General features: G+C 46.2%; 1 protein-coding gene across 4 annotated transcripts in view; it reads right to left on the reverse strand.

The window, feature by feature from the left end:
- Nucleotides 1–11,168, reverse strand: part of KCNE2 (potassium voltage-gated channel subfamily E regulatory subunit 2) — a 172,943-nt gene extending 161,775 nt beyond the window's left edge. For 2 of the 4 annotated variants that reach the window (XM_040483983.1, XM_040483982.1), the window contains exon 1: nt 10,176–11,141. The gene's annotated coding sequence lies outside the window, so the exon portion shown is untranslated. Of the gene's footprint in view, nt 1–6,925; nt 8,421–10,175 lie in introns of those variants that run through there. The other 2 variants (XR_005793163.1, XR_005793164.1) reach the window with 2 other exon arrangements.
- Nucleotides 11,169–13,958: the final 2,790 nt, after the last annotated feature.

Genomic DNA, 13,958 nt, shown 5'->3' on the forward strand with positions numbered 1-13,958 from the left:
CAAACTGAACCCAACCACTTGCTCAGTCCAAGGATCCCATCCCTGTGCCTGCTGTCCCCAGGTGAGAACTTGCTGGATTTCATCAATTATAACCAAAGCTCCCTGCTTACAAGCACCAGGCCCCGCCTGCTACCCCATCTTTGCAAGATCAGCCCCAGCCCTTTCCTCCTGGCCAACCTCCCTGCCCCCAGCCTCCCTGCTGCTGCGGAGACACAGGGAGGTGTGCCTGGGGGGGAGGGGGGGAGTTGCATGCCTCAAGTGGATGCACCAGTCCCCTCACCCACTTCCTGCAGACATTTCAACAGAAAACAGGCTGGGAGGTTGAGAGGATGCTGCAGGGCAGCTGCTGAAGCCCAGGCTAGAATTCCCCTCTCCTGCTTAGACACAGCAGTAGAAAGCCACAGTCACCACGAGGCGCCTGGGTGGCTCAGTGGGTTAAGCATCCGAGTCTTGATTTCAGCTCAAGTCAGGATCTTGTGGTTCGTGAGATCAAGCCCCACGTCAGGCTCTGTGCTGACAGCGGGGAACCTGCTTGGAATTCTCTCTCTCTCTCTCTCTCTCTCTCTCTCTCTCTCTGTCCCCACCCCTCAAGAATAAATAAATATACATTAAAAAAAACAAAACAAAAGCCACAGCCACCGCCTCCTGAGCTTCTGACCACTTGGTAAGAGGAGTTAAAGACGAAAGCACGAGCAGGACTTCACCAATCTCCCTTGGCTTTCAGTGGACAGTCAGGACATCCCTTCAGTATTTAATAGCTTCACTGTTGCCCTGGACAGCCACCGCAGACACCGTAAAGGCAAGAGGCTGGGGTTGGGGTAGAAGACGTTAACCCCGGGGCTGGGGTGGCTTTATAAAAGAGGAAGCCCTGAAAAGTAATCACCTAGGTTAAGTGTCAATAGCCTTGACACACTGAACGGCCTTGGAGTTCACCCGTGCTAACAAAGATCATAAGATTTTTGCCCTTGCTTGCACAAAAATTCTGCTAGCCAGATATCCTTGACCCGCTCAGCACGCAGTTGTTCAGAGGGTAATTCTACCCTCAAGGATCCATTCCCTATATTCACTGTTTCCACGTGGGAACTTGCAAGCTTGAGTCCTTCCTTACTGCACTGTTTTTTCTTGTAACTGGAATTTACAATAAGGAATTTAAAGAACAAACAAATAGCAGTGGCTCCTCTGTCACCTGATACTCAGAGAGGGATTCTTCTGAGAGAACGTATGGAGATAAAGGACTCTTTAAAAGTAACCTAACATTGCCATCTGTGGCTGCTCTGTAGATGCCTTGCGGAAGAAGCGCTGAGTAAGAAACGAGTGGGTCTGGAGTCTGCTCTTAGTCCTGAGCTCAGGTGTGCCTATGTGTGTGCATGTATGCGTGCAGGTATATGTGCATGTATAAAATGAACATGTTCTAGGTTTTTCCTAACCTGGCAAACAGCAATGATCCATCAATGTCACAGGATTGCCAGGTAGATTAAATAAGGAATGCTAGTATTAGGGTTCTCCAGGGAAACAGAACCAATAGGATAAGTAGAGATAGTGAGATAGACAGGCAGAGATAGAGGTATTATAAGGAACTGGCTCATGCTACCACAAAAGCTGACAAGTCCCCAGATCTGCAGGGTGAATTGGCAAGCTGGACACCCAGGGGGAGCCAATGGTATATCCGCAGCCCAACTCCAGAGGTCTGAGAACCAGGGAAGCCAGTTGTGAAGTTCTAACCCAAGGCCAGTGGGCTCAACACCCCGAAGAGCTGATATTTCAGTTCAAGTGCAAGCAGGAGAAAGCCAGTGTTCCAGCTCAACAGGTCAGGCAGGAGAAATAATCTCTTACTCAAGAGAGGGTCCATGTTTTTTGTTCTATTCAGGCTTTCAACTGATTGGATGAGGTCCACACACACTAGGGAATGGTGATAGGTTCACCCAGTCTACCAGTTTAAATGTTAATCTCATCCCCAAACACCCCAATGAAATACTCAGAATAATGTTGTTTGACCACATATCTGGGCACCTCGTGGGCCAGTGATATTGACACATAAAATGAACCATCACAGTGGAGTGGGAGGCAGCATTCTGTACTGGAAAGAACACCATTTCTGGGGGCCAGTGGCCCAAGGTCAAGGCCCAGCTATTTACTTACTGTCTGCGGGGTGTGTAGGTTACTCTTTCTCTCTGGGGCTGCCTCAGTTGCCTCCTCGGGAGGATGAAGATAACAAAAGAATGGGCACTAATGCATTAGTTGTTGTGGATGTGAAAGAATACCTTTTTAAGGTTCAGTTTGCCCTCTGCATTTACTGTAGGTTGTTATTTGAGGCAAAAGAGACACCGATCATAGAAAATAAAGGAGGGAAAAAGGAAGCGTTACTATCAAGAAAGAAAAATAATGGACCAGAGGAAGACACTAGTGGTACGTCCTTACTCTTCAATCAGAGTAGACCAGGTGCTGGGGGCTTCAGAGAGGCGACACAACCATCCGACTGTATGGTTCTTTTCCTTTAAGGAAACTTCTTCTCTATCTCCCCAGGAGATCTGTGGGCCCATATTTCCTTTGGAGCCTAATGGTGGGGTGGCTGTGGTCTCTGCAGGGTATGGACCTGTTTCACATTATATGCATGAGTGTTGGATGGTCGTGAAACCTAATATATTTGGGGCCTGATACCATCAACCACCATAAAAGCAAAATATTTTCCCATCTAGAAGTCAAGTTGGAAAAACCTCTCTCACAGTTGGTTTGGGTTTTAAAGACACAGTAATGGCTGCAAAGATGGCCTGTTCGTCCAGATAAGACTGGAGCCAAGCTGACACCTCATTGCAGTCTGGTCTCTCTTCCAAAGTTCTGTTGAGCATGTGGGTGGTGTTAACGGCATCCTTCCGGCAGCTAAAATGGACCAAGAGAACAGCCTAATGGTTAGAGAAAACCTCATTGGTACAGCAAAAAATGCGGTGGCTGGACTGGCCAGATAAGACTGCTGGGGGCCAGCAGGACAGTTCTTACAGAGTGTGAGATATTTGGGGTTTGGCAAACCCTAAGCAGCTGGTTGCCAAGCCCTGTTGCCCCTTGTTCCCCTGGTGTATTTCAAAGGAAATTAAATCCACATGTTTCTGATTTGCTGACACTTAAAGCTCATCCAAAGGTGGTTTTGCAAGAGTGGTTTGGACACAAGAGGCCTAGAGAAACTTTAATTGTTATTGTTATTTTTCATTTTGAAACGCAGACCTGTATGCTTACATAATAAATGCAATGCCTACAAAATCAGAGCCCAGTTTTGCCTTACCAAAACGTTTTGTCCTGGGCCCACCAGAGACAGATAATTGAAGTCAATTCAAGAAGACAAACATCCGACCTAGAAATCCATCTTGCAAATGGCACTGTTAACAGCCCTTTTGACGGGGTTGCGTCTAAGAACCCCCAAAGCTAAAGTTCAAAACCATATGCACAGTATGGACTGAGTCTGTTGATTTCATTATTTCCTCCGACTCTGGCCAAGGAGATAGAAACCTAAGTCCAAGATGGCATCCATCTTGGTAGGTCCTGGGAACCAAGGTCCAAAGATGTGGGCATGGCACCTCAAGGGCAGGAGGCCATCACAAAAGCTTTCTGTAGAAGGTTCTGAAGTGTCCTGCCATGTATGTCCCTAGATGAAACCTAAACAAGCAGCAACACAAATTCTACTTCAGGGAAAGAGATTCGCATTAGACAGTTAGAGAGAATTAGTGCTTCTGGACAGGACACGTGACCTCAACAGGTCCAGTCACTTGAAAACTATTGGCCAAAGAGCTCAGGGACCAAAGGGTCCCCTTCTTCTGAGCTAGGGATTAACATTTTTGTTTCTCCCATCTCTTCCTATGGCCACTGCATATGGCTTTTCCTCAAGATTCACCTCAGAGGAATTCTCCTGACAAGAGTGGTGGCTTTGTTCTCTCTGGTGGCTCCCGCTTCTTCTTCTAGCCCTGGGCCATCAACTGCTTGATTGGCAGTTTACTTCTTAGTCTCCAGCACTGGAATCCCCCAGCCACTAGCTCGGGATCTGGAAAGTTCTGTGTCTTTTTTTTTTTTTTTTTTTAAGTTTTATTTATTTATCTGAGAGAGATAGAGACAGCATGAGCAGAGAAAGGGGAGAGAGAGAGGGAGAGAGAATCTCGACCAGACTCCATGCTGCCAGAGCAGAGCCCAACGCAGGGCTCAAACTCGTGAAACCGTGAGATCATGACCTAAGCCGAAATCAAGAGTTAGACACTTAACCGACTGAGCCACCGAGGCGCCCTGGAAGTTCTATGTCTTTAAACCTCTGATTAATGAGGTGATGGAGGCTGAGACGAAGAACTGGGGCTTCAACTGGAACTCAGCCCTGTCCAGTTTCTGTCTCTGCTCCTGCACTTGGATTTCTCTGGGTTACAGTATACACTCCCTGCTCCCTCTTGCCCTAGAGCCTTCACACATGCTCCCTGTATCCCCCATTTCTTTTGATCCAGGCAACCCTTGCTTATCAGCTCAGCTTAGATGTCCCTTTCTGGAGGAGACATTTTCCTTCCAGCCCAGGGATATGCTTCCTTCTCCTCTGCAGAGTCGATACATATTCATACCTAACTGATGAAGTACAAGGTCATCTGCACCGCCTCCCTTCCCATCAAACTGCTGGCTCCCGGAGACCAGGAACCACGTCTGTCTCCCTCACTCTGCCCCCAGCGCCCGGCACGGACAAATCAGTGTCGGCTCACTGGCTGACTTCTCACACCGGCTTTGAAGCCGACTTTGCCACCAACACGGCTCACTCCTGTAAACTGTACAGACTAAGGCCAACGGGAATGTTCTCAGACACTTGGAAACCAGCACCCGCTTGAATTAGTCTGCTAGGGCTGCCATAACAAAATGCCACCAATGGGTGGCTTAACACAACAGAAATGTCCTTGTTCGCAGTTCTGCAAAGACCCTAAGTTCTAAATAAGCTCACTTTCACAAGTATTGAGGGTTAGGACTTGGACACTTTTGCCGGGAACATCATTCAACCTATAATACCACTATTCTGGCAAAGAAAAAAAGAAAGTAGCCCCAAATTGACATTGAAACACAGTAACCATTTAAGTTACTGCCCAAGCAGGGATTTTTTTTTTTTTTTTTTTTTTTTGAGAATGAAAGGGGACACGGTTCATAATTTTTGCGGGAACACCAGGCATAAACCAGCACCGTCCAGGGCAGGCAGTCCGGGACGTATGGCCACCCTCTGTGGCTAGGCTCACTGCCCAGGCTTTCCTGTGCAAGGATGCGTCGTACCTTCCCTTCAAATCCCTCTGTGTTTGTGTTCCCAGCAAGTCCAGTCTGTTGTATACACAGGCGCAGCGAGACCAAGGGATTAGCTATATTCCGGTGATGGTTAATTCACTGTTTCCAGTTACCAAATGCAAGCCCAATGTCCGCAATTAATTTGGTCAGATCAACTCGGGCCTCTTACACCTGTTCCCCTGTTTAATTAGGCTCTGATCTCCCCGGGGGAGTTGGAAGCACCGAGCACCATTACCTAAGCCTTAGATTAGGAGGGCAGTGTCAGATACCCTTCGTCGCCGTAATGCACAGCACCGTCCCCGAATCAGCTCCCGTCCTTCGGTCTAGAAATTCGCCTTGACAACTGTGATCCCCACAGCATGGCTGGGGAGACGATCCCTTTTTTTGTTACAGATTTCCTTTCATCTCCTCCCAAGGGAAGGCAATGTTCCCAGTGGTGCTTCTTTCTGAGGTAATTGTTGGACAGGAGTCAGCCAGTTAAGGCTGCCCATCTAATTAACAGAGTCTGTTATGATTTATCAGGATAATGAGGTGGGGAACAAAGACATCGATTTTTTTTTCTTCCCCTTCCTGCTATTTTGGCCTCTTTTCTTCCTTTTGGAAAACGACCCAATGTTAATGAGAAACGAGTCACTTATTGTTGGGGTGCAAACAGAGAGATAAATGACATCAGTAATTAAGTCTCAAGCCCTCTTTGGTATACAGAGCCATTTTTCAGGCAATATTATTCAATTAATTAATTCCATTAGGGCTACCACGTTTCTCTAAATCCAGCTATCAGTGATGATAATTCATATGATACAAAAATAGAACGGTTAATAGCTGCATAGTGAACCCGGGAAGAAAGTATTTTAGCCACCACAGAAAGCCTAGCTAGGAGCACTTGATTTGAAAACATGTAAAGTGATCGAAGCTGGCCATGTACCTCTTCCCACCGTGGACTGAACAAATGCTCTGGGCATTCCTTACTCCAAATGCCTACAAGGACAAAAGGGGACATCAGAGTGGTCCAGATCATCCTCTTATGCCATACGAGTGGACACGGTCAAGGCCTCTGGTCAGTTGCCCAGCTGTGGCAGGAGAGGGGGCAAGTGGCATGAAATGTGATTGAAAGGCAATACAATGAGAGAGAAGGTTTCCAGAACAGCAGCTCCCAAACCACGCCGCTTTTGTTCACATAAAACTGTATATTCATAAATATTTATCAAAATGAAAATCGGCTGACCAACCGCGAGGGCAGTTTTTGTCTGCTTTCTTTCCTCTTTTGTCAGGGGAGAATCCTGACCCGTCCATCTCTCACTGCGCACGACTCAAGTTAATTCTGTCTCTGTTGATGGTCGTGTTAACAGAAAACGCACCCACATTCTCTTTAATCCCCGAACTCTTTCCGCTCTCCTTTTCAACGCTTGCCAACTTTCCTAGAATTCTTTACATCCCTCCTAGGACGAAACTTATCTTCACAAAAAGGGAACAGTCCAGAACCACATTTAAGAAATCTTGACCTAAAGGAATTAGTATCGTGACATACTGAAGAGAAAGGCCAGCAACTCCTTCATAGTCATGACAAATCCCCACGAACCTCTTCCTCTGCCTCCAAATCCACCTTTCCTTAACCCGGCAATATTAGCATAAATAAAATACCATCTCTGTGTTTCGTTTATCACTTTATTACTCTGCCTTGAGTGGTTGCTAATACTACGGGAGCGTTGTGATCTGCTCTTTTTCATTGTGACGCAGCAGTATTTCAGCTAGATTCAGGATTAAATATGCCCTGTGTGCTGGCGTGGGAACCTTTCTACCATTCCTAGGAAAACAGCTCACATTCCAAACAGCTGACTTCCAAAGTCCAGAATATGATCTGCTTAGAAGCTGGGTGGCTGCCTACACGGTTCTAGCCCCTTTTCTCCTCCTCACTAATCAAGGCGTCTTTTGTTTCTGGAGCTCATTCTCTGCGCAGGAGTGTGAAATCCACATTGAAGGCCCCCAAAGCACATAAGCCTGGCTGAGAAGGGAAAAGCTCAGGGAAGTGGTTCTCAAACTTAAGCCAGCATCAGAATCACCTGGAAGGCTGCTGAAGACCTGGGGAGGGACCCAAGAATTGGCATTTCTAACCTCCCCCCAGTGGAAAATTTGCCTTCAGAAGAAATGATCTTGCCCAGGGATCACACGTTGAGAGCCGCTGGCCTAGATACTACAGGTAGAGAAAGGCTACGGGGAGGTAACTAGGTTTTCAGAATCCTGAGCATCCCGTCAATAACCTGGCCGAGGCAAAGGCCACCCTTCCCTGAGATGGATCATGACAAAAGCAAAGAGGCCCCCCTGGGTCTCCTCCACCTTTACTTGAGGGCAGAGGCCATGCCCCAGAGTCAGGTCAGCAATTTCCTTGGAAGAGGCCAGCACCACTCGCGGTTTCATAACCAGATCCAGAAATTGTGCAGAGGGCTCCCAGGGCTGTGGGATTTCTGAATGTTTGTGAAGAGTGCTTTGTGTTGCGCTCTGCTTCCCCTGGATGTCATGTGTACTCACAGGTGTTGAACAGGCTTGACAAAGCTTGGGGATCTTCTAGCGTTCATCACGGAAGATTCAGAGAGCCACAAACCTGTTAGAGCTGGACAAGGACCTGACAATTCTCATCTTATGTGCTGTGATCCCCAGAGGCATCTGATCCAGCGGTTCCCAAACTTCTCTTTGAGCCCCACTCATAGAGATACACCCAACCAATCCCTTAGCAATCCATATCCATGTCTTAGTTCTGGTGCATGACTCTAGCGTCTAGCCTGGATTCCTCAGAGGAAGCAGAGCCCGTGACAAGGGCTTATTCTGGAGAGCGATCCCAGCAAACAGGAGTCAAGGACAGGAGGCAGTGAAGCAAGGAAGGAAGGAGAGAAGGTGGCCTCGTGATCCATCTCGTCTCCCGTGACGATGCTCTAAGAAGCCGCAGAGGATGCACGTGAGAATTTTCAGTCCGAGGGAAGAAAAAGAAAAGTGCTCTTTTGGAGGCTTGTCTCATGGGGTGTTGACTCCCTTGCATGTCTACCAGGATACTGTTTCCAAGGAGCCCAGGGCCCAGACAGAGGCATATGGTATGGCTGAAACAAGGCACTGGTCCACCTGCACAGAGGTGGTTGCTCCAGCAATGGCTGGCATCAAGGGTGGTCCAGAAGATGAGAGACACACACACACAAGATGTCCAATGCGATGCATTATAAAAAGAGACCGGGAGCAAAAAAAAAAAAAAAAAAAATCTTTTCTATTTTATCCGCATATATGATAAATCTCATACTAGTATAATCTTTATATTCAATATATTTAAAAAGTTTAATTGAATGGGAGGATTAACACAGAATTTCAGGGGCGTGTGTCTAAAACCCATAAGCCTTATAAGGTGCGCCCCTGCCCTATTTCTAGAAAAGTCTACCATTTCTGTGCCCAAAAGTCACTCGGAAACAGTGATGAAACAATAAATTTCATGATAACAATTGCAAGGTCATCAGATACAGGGAGGAAGTCCGTAAAAGAGTTATTTTGTGTTGGCCGTGTGGTGCTCACAGTAAAATACGGGTTGAAATTAATTAACTAGGAGTTGGGGCATGAAAAACTACTTTCGTGACCTCCTGTCTGAAATTCCCATATTTTGAGCTTAGAAAATCAACTTGCTGCTATTTATAATCACTTCTAAACAATCGTTGCTTCTTTATAAATGAAAACTAAGATTAGACATAATTGTCACTCTCTTTTTTTTTTTTTTCTCTCCCTGTAACACTTAGTTTCGGAAGTCCAGGGGCATCTTCGGAGGGATAGATTTTGATGAGAAAAGATCATCTTCAGATGAAGAGAAGATTACCATCAGGCAATTTACTGAATTAATAACACAAGTTTCAGGAGCTGCGTTGCTAACGCTTCTAGTCTTTAACAAATGATCCATTCAGGATACGGACCAAAGAACGTACGGCTAGGAATAAATGCTATTTGAAACTGTACAACGGGTTAGAAGTTTTGGGGGTTCAGCTCAGTTAAACGGACTGAGGCCAACTCACGAGCATGCCCAGTGACGCCACCCCTCCCTGCCATGCATGCGTGCATGGTACCCACTGAGGGGCTCTGGAATCATTCTGGGATGAGAGATAGAAGTATTTAAATACTTTCTAAAAAAAGCTTTCTTTCATTAAAATGTTCACAAATATGCTAAAGTACAGAAACAAGAAGAATGAGCCCTCAAATACTTCTCCCGGCTCAATTATAATGGCCAATCTTAAATACGTTAAAAAAGATTTTTAAACAATCTAAACAGGCATCAATTTTGCTCTCAAAACCCAGAAACCAGGGAAGATTTTCATGACCCCCTGAGGGTTTGTGACCTGCTGGTTCTTTGGTTCACTGACCTTGTTCAATCCTCCCTTTATACAAGGGAATGCTATGCTCTCCCATTTTCTCTGGCTGTCTCTCACGCTTGCAGCAAATTAAGTGAACTCTGTCTATCATTTCAGCAGTGGTGACATATAATCCCAGTGTGAAAGGATGGAATTTTCCAATGCAAGAAGCAGCAGAAAGCGAACGGAGGAAACGTTGCCATGAGCTAAGGCTCCTTCACACAGTATCTCCAACTGTGCTACCAAGCAGCCCAGCGTTTGGATGAAAAGTAAGAAAAAAAAAAAAAATCTGACAATACAGTGATTGTTCGCCCTCCACAAGCAATGCTACTATTTCTAACCCCTCGATGGGCTGTGCCGGCACCGGGCAGCCATCGTCTGGGTCTTCCTCCAGTGGCGGGCAAGCCTAAAGGCAAAGGGGGAAAGGTCCCGATGTTTTCCAGAAAACCCAGATCCACACCAGGACCGCGGCCACCAGAACCTTTCCTCCTGGGACAGAGGGGGATGAGCAGGGCAGCTACTCACCTTGTCTCATTTGTTCACGAAGAACCCAAAGCCAGCAACATGGATCGGCTCCTTGCTTTTTTCTACTACTCTAGAAAAACAACCAAGGTCTGCCAAGAATCTGCAATCTCCTAAATCTTAAAATAATGACTAGCCTATCCAGAGTTTCCATCCAAGGCATTGTTGGTTCCTATACAAGAAAACCCTCTGGGGTGAGAGTCGGGAGGCCAAGAAAGGCATGTGGTTATTTTTGCCACACTTTGGAAAGAATGGGGAGTCTATTTTTGACATCAGCTGTTCAGCTTTCAAATAACACCAGGCCGTAAAACATACCTACTTTAAAAATTGATTACAAATTTTGCTTAACTTTAATTGATAAGACTTTTTGGCTTCATGCTGCTTCAAAGACATGCACCTGTGCACACGTGAGCCGGCACACACGCACTCTCGCTCTCACGCCTACATTCTATTTCCTGGCCGGATATGAGATAAATAAAGTTTTGGAATAGGTTAAGGCATCGATGCCCCCATTTCCATATGACAGTTTCCATCTTTTAAAAAAAAATAGTAAACCACCATTTATTGTTGGAGACTTGATTGCTTTCTTCAGATTATAATGCTTCTAAGACTGGTCACGGCGTTCAGTGCAAGGAGTCATTAAAGAAGGAACTAGGTGCTCAGGAGATATGAGGGGATATGAAGTGGACAAGGGAAAGGAGAAAGAAAAGAAATCACGGGAGAGTTATGGAATATTGCAGTGGATGTGTGAGTTCTCACACATCAATCCTGAGCCGAAGGTGGAGATCCAACACGAAGCTCACCGAGGGCTGGCAAACACTAATAAGTACTAAGGACAGTGGGGTCACTGACAACTACCCCACCATATTGGCACACAGACGTGAACAGGGCTTCTTCATGTGGGGAGCCCTTGCTTGAAGGGAAAGCCAAGGGTACGTGTTTCATTGTTTCAAAGAGAGAAAAGTATACAGTTTGAATAGTCGTGAAAGCATTTGCTGTCCAGAGGCGAGCGAGTCATTTCATTAAGAAGCCGAAAGCCACACCATTTTACAGAAACGATCCTTAATGGAAAAGAATGGTTCTGTGTTTGCCCTCGACTCATTTCAAAGGCAAAGAAGATGGCTGTTCTCTGAAGCCTTTGGTTTGTATTATTTTATCTCAAGTAAAATAAAATCCAAACAGGGGGCAGCCTCCCCTGCCCCCCTCACCTCTGTATCATCCGACACCTGCCTGTAACTCCTGGAGACCCCGGTGTCCCCCCCACCCCCAGCCCACCCCATCCTCTTCCAGCATCTGAACCCAGGTGCTGTCACCTCTGGCGGCCATGTCGCCCCGTCCCTGCAGCCCCCACGGCATCTGAGGTAAGAACTTCATCAGTGCTGTCGAATGACTGAGTGCATTCGGTAATTACAAGATTGTAGTCATATTTATCAAATTAACCTTTTTTGAAATGAAAATAGAAGAGGTGGAAATGGAAGTCACGGTTGTCAAGTTTCAATGAAACTTCACTAGGCATGGAGACAGTAATGCGAATATTAAACCAAAAGGGAGCTGAGTTAGAGCCCTGTTGGAGGGCGACCAACTGTGCCCATGTCGGTGTGGCTGGGACTGCCACTCCCACATCCCAGGAAACCCCAGGCGGCGGCAAACCTTGGCAGGCGGTCGCCCTGCAGGCCGTCAGTGACTCTCAGAGACCAAAATCCAAATGTCAACTCAGTTGGAAATCAGCAAGATTTGAAGGACTCATCACAAGTACCCGACACACACCCTGAGCCCCCCTCACCACGAGGCTCTCTCAGCCTGGTCTGTTTCCTTCACGGCACTTAAAACGCTGTGATTACTGTTCTGGGTATTCACTTATTGCGTAATCTCCCTACTCAGTGTGAGCTCCACGGGGTCCAGGAGATCACCTCGTTGGCTTCCCACCATGGGCCCTAGAACATTACCCGGCAAACGGAGGACGTTCAAGAAACAGGTCTTGGATGTGGCACTCTCTCCCAAATCGCGGAATCTGACAGAATCATTGCATCCCACCAATTCGAAAGCGTACACTTCTTCACAATTTCACCTCTCTGGAATCCAGATGCGCCCGTCAACAGTGCCTTTCAAAAGCCATCGATTGGCCTCAGTGGCAGCGGTTGCGACGTTGCTGCCTTTGTCTCCGTTTGTGCGTCCAGTAGGTCGTAGCTGCTCACCCTGTCCTCACTTCGATGGTGCGGTCTGTGCCTCTGTTAGTTTAACTCGAGAGCTTAACTGCCACCCAGAAATGTTCTCAAAGGAAATTTCACCGCGATTCAGCATTGAAGCGACACGCTATTTTGTACTCAGAAAGGAAGAGAAGCCAAACAGTAGGATGTACATGTGATTTTAGTAACGAATATTTGTCACAGAGGAATGATCGTTAAATCCATGTTTTCTTGCAAAGGAACAACCAAGTGCCTTAGAAATCTCAGAAAGGAAGATACCAACAAAGACAGGCAAGCTGTGTCACTTTCTATCACCGGGATATTTGTTTTATTGCTGAATTTCTCAGAAGAGATGAAGATTAATTTCAACAACAACAAAAAAAAACTCTGCTGCGATTGATTCATACATCAGTGAGGACTGTTGTTAAAGGTACCTGCCAGCCTACTGGCAGTGTTTTTCCTTTCTTATTGGTGCGCAAAATGATAGTGGAGCTCTACATTCAAGGGCATCTTAGACTTGACTTAATGAAATAAGGTATTAGTTTTATCCGATCTTTTATTCAGGTCTGGAACAGCCTTCCCAGCGACCACCAAGGAGATTGCTGGTACATGACGGGGTCATTCAAGTGTAGCAATGCATTAGGTTCGTGCAATATTCTAGAACCCTCTGGTGACTGAGTTCTCTCCCAGCCCTTACTACTGGCTGGGGGTGAGGAGGGCTCTCTGGCTCTAACACCAACTTCAGTCTTTGGGTCCCCATCAATTTCCCATTGGTGACCTCTCACATGAAGTGCCCTGTTGCGCTCGCCCAGTTCTGCTCCTCAGCTGGTCTCGTCGTGAAGCCTGAATGATGCCCATTGACAGAATCTCACTATTGTTTCAGCACTGTATGTACACTAATTGCAAAGTGTACCTTTTGGACAGTTATTGACCATCTTTGGTGACAAGAGCTGTATAATTCTGAGAAAGGATTTAATTGTGTCCCCTCTACAGGTTGGAAACAAAGAGATGCTCAGAAATAGTGCAGGTACACCACAACACAAAACTGGTCAGTGGCCCAACTAGAAAAGCCCAGTTAGAGGAGGTGTTAGAGACAATCCAGTTCATAATTATGAACAGTGATCACATGTTAGGCTAAAGAGAATGGGTCTCTTTTTCTTAAAGTCTCTAGAGTCTCTAAATACGCTGTTATATATTTGCTCTTTTGTTGGTTCGTTCATCCATTTATTCTTTTATTTTCCAGATAACTGAGTGTCTGCCATATGCCAGTCTGCTGTATTGGGTGCAGGACATAGAAGAATAAACAAAAAAGACAATTTCTAAGCAATATACAGCATAGGCTAGGTTCTTGACCTGGGGCCCACAGACCCTCTCCCTGAGTGGTTTGTGAATTTGGGTGGGGAGAAAAAACATTGTCTTAACTAACCTCTCACCCCTGGAAAAGACCGACTTGTCTCTGTCATTATGGTTTTGTTTTCTCAAAAATTCACATACATGGAATTATACAGTACATAGAACCTTCAAAATTGGCTACTTTCTCTCAGCAAAACACCTCTGAGATTCATCCAAGTTGTTATGTGCGTCAAGAGTTCATCCTTTT

The sequence above is a fragment of the Herpailurus yagouaroundi genome, unplaced genomic scaffold, assembly GCF_014898765.1.
Source record: "Herpailurus yagouaroundi ecotype Mexico unplaced genomic scaffold, PumYag 162, whole genome shotgun sequence".
In the NCBI taxonomy this organism is placed as follows: Eukaryota; Metazoa; Chordata; class Mammalia; order Carnivora; family Felidae; genus Herpailurus; species Herpailurus yagouaroundi.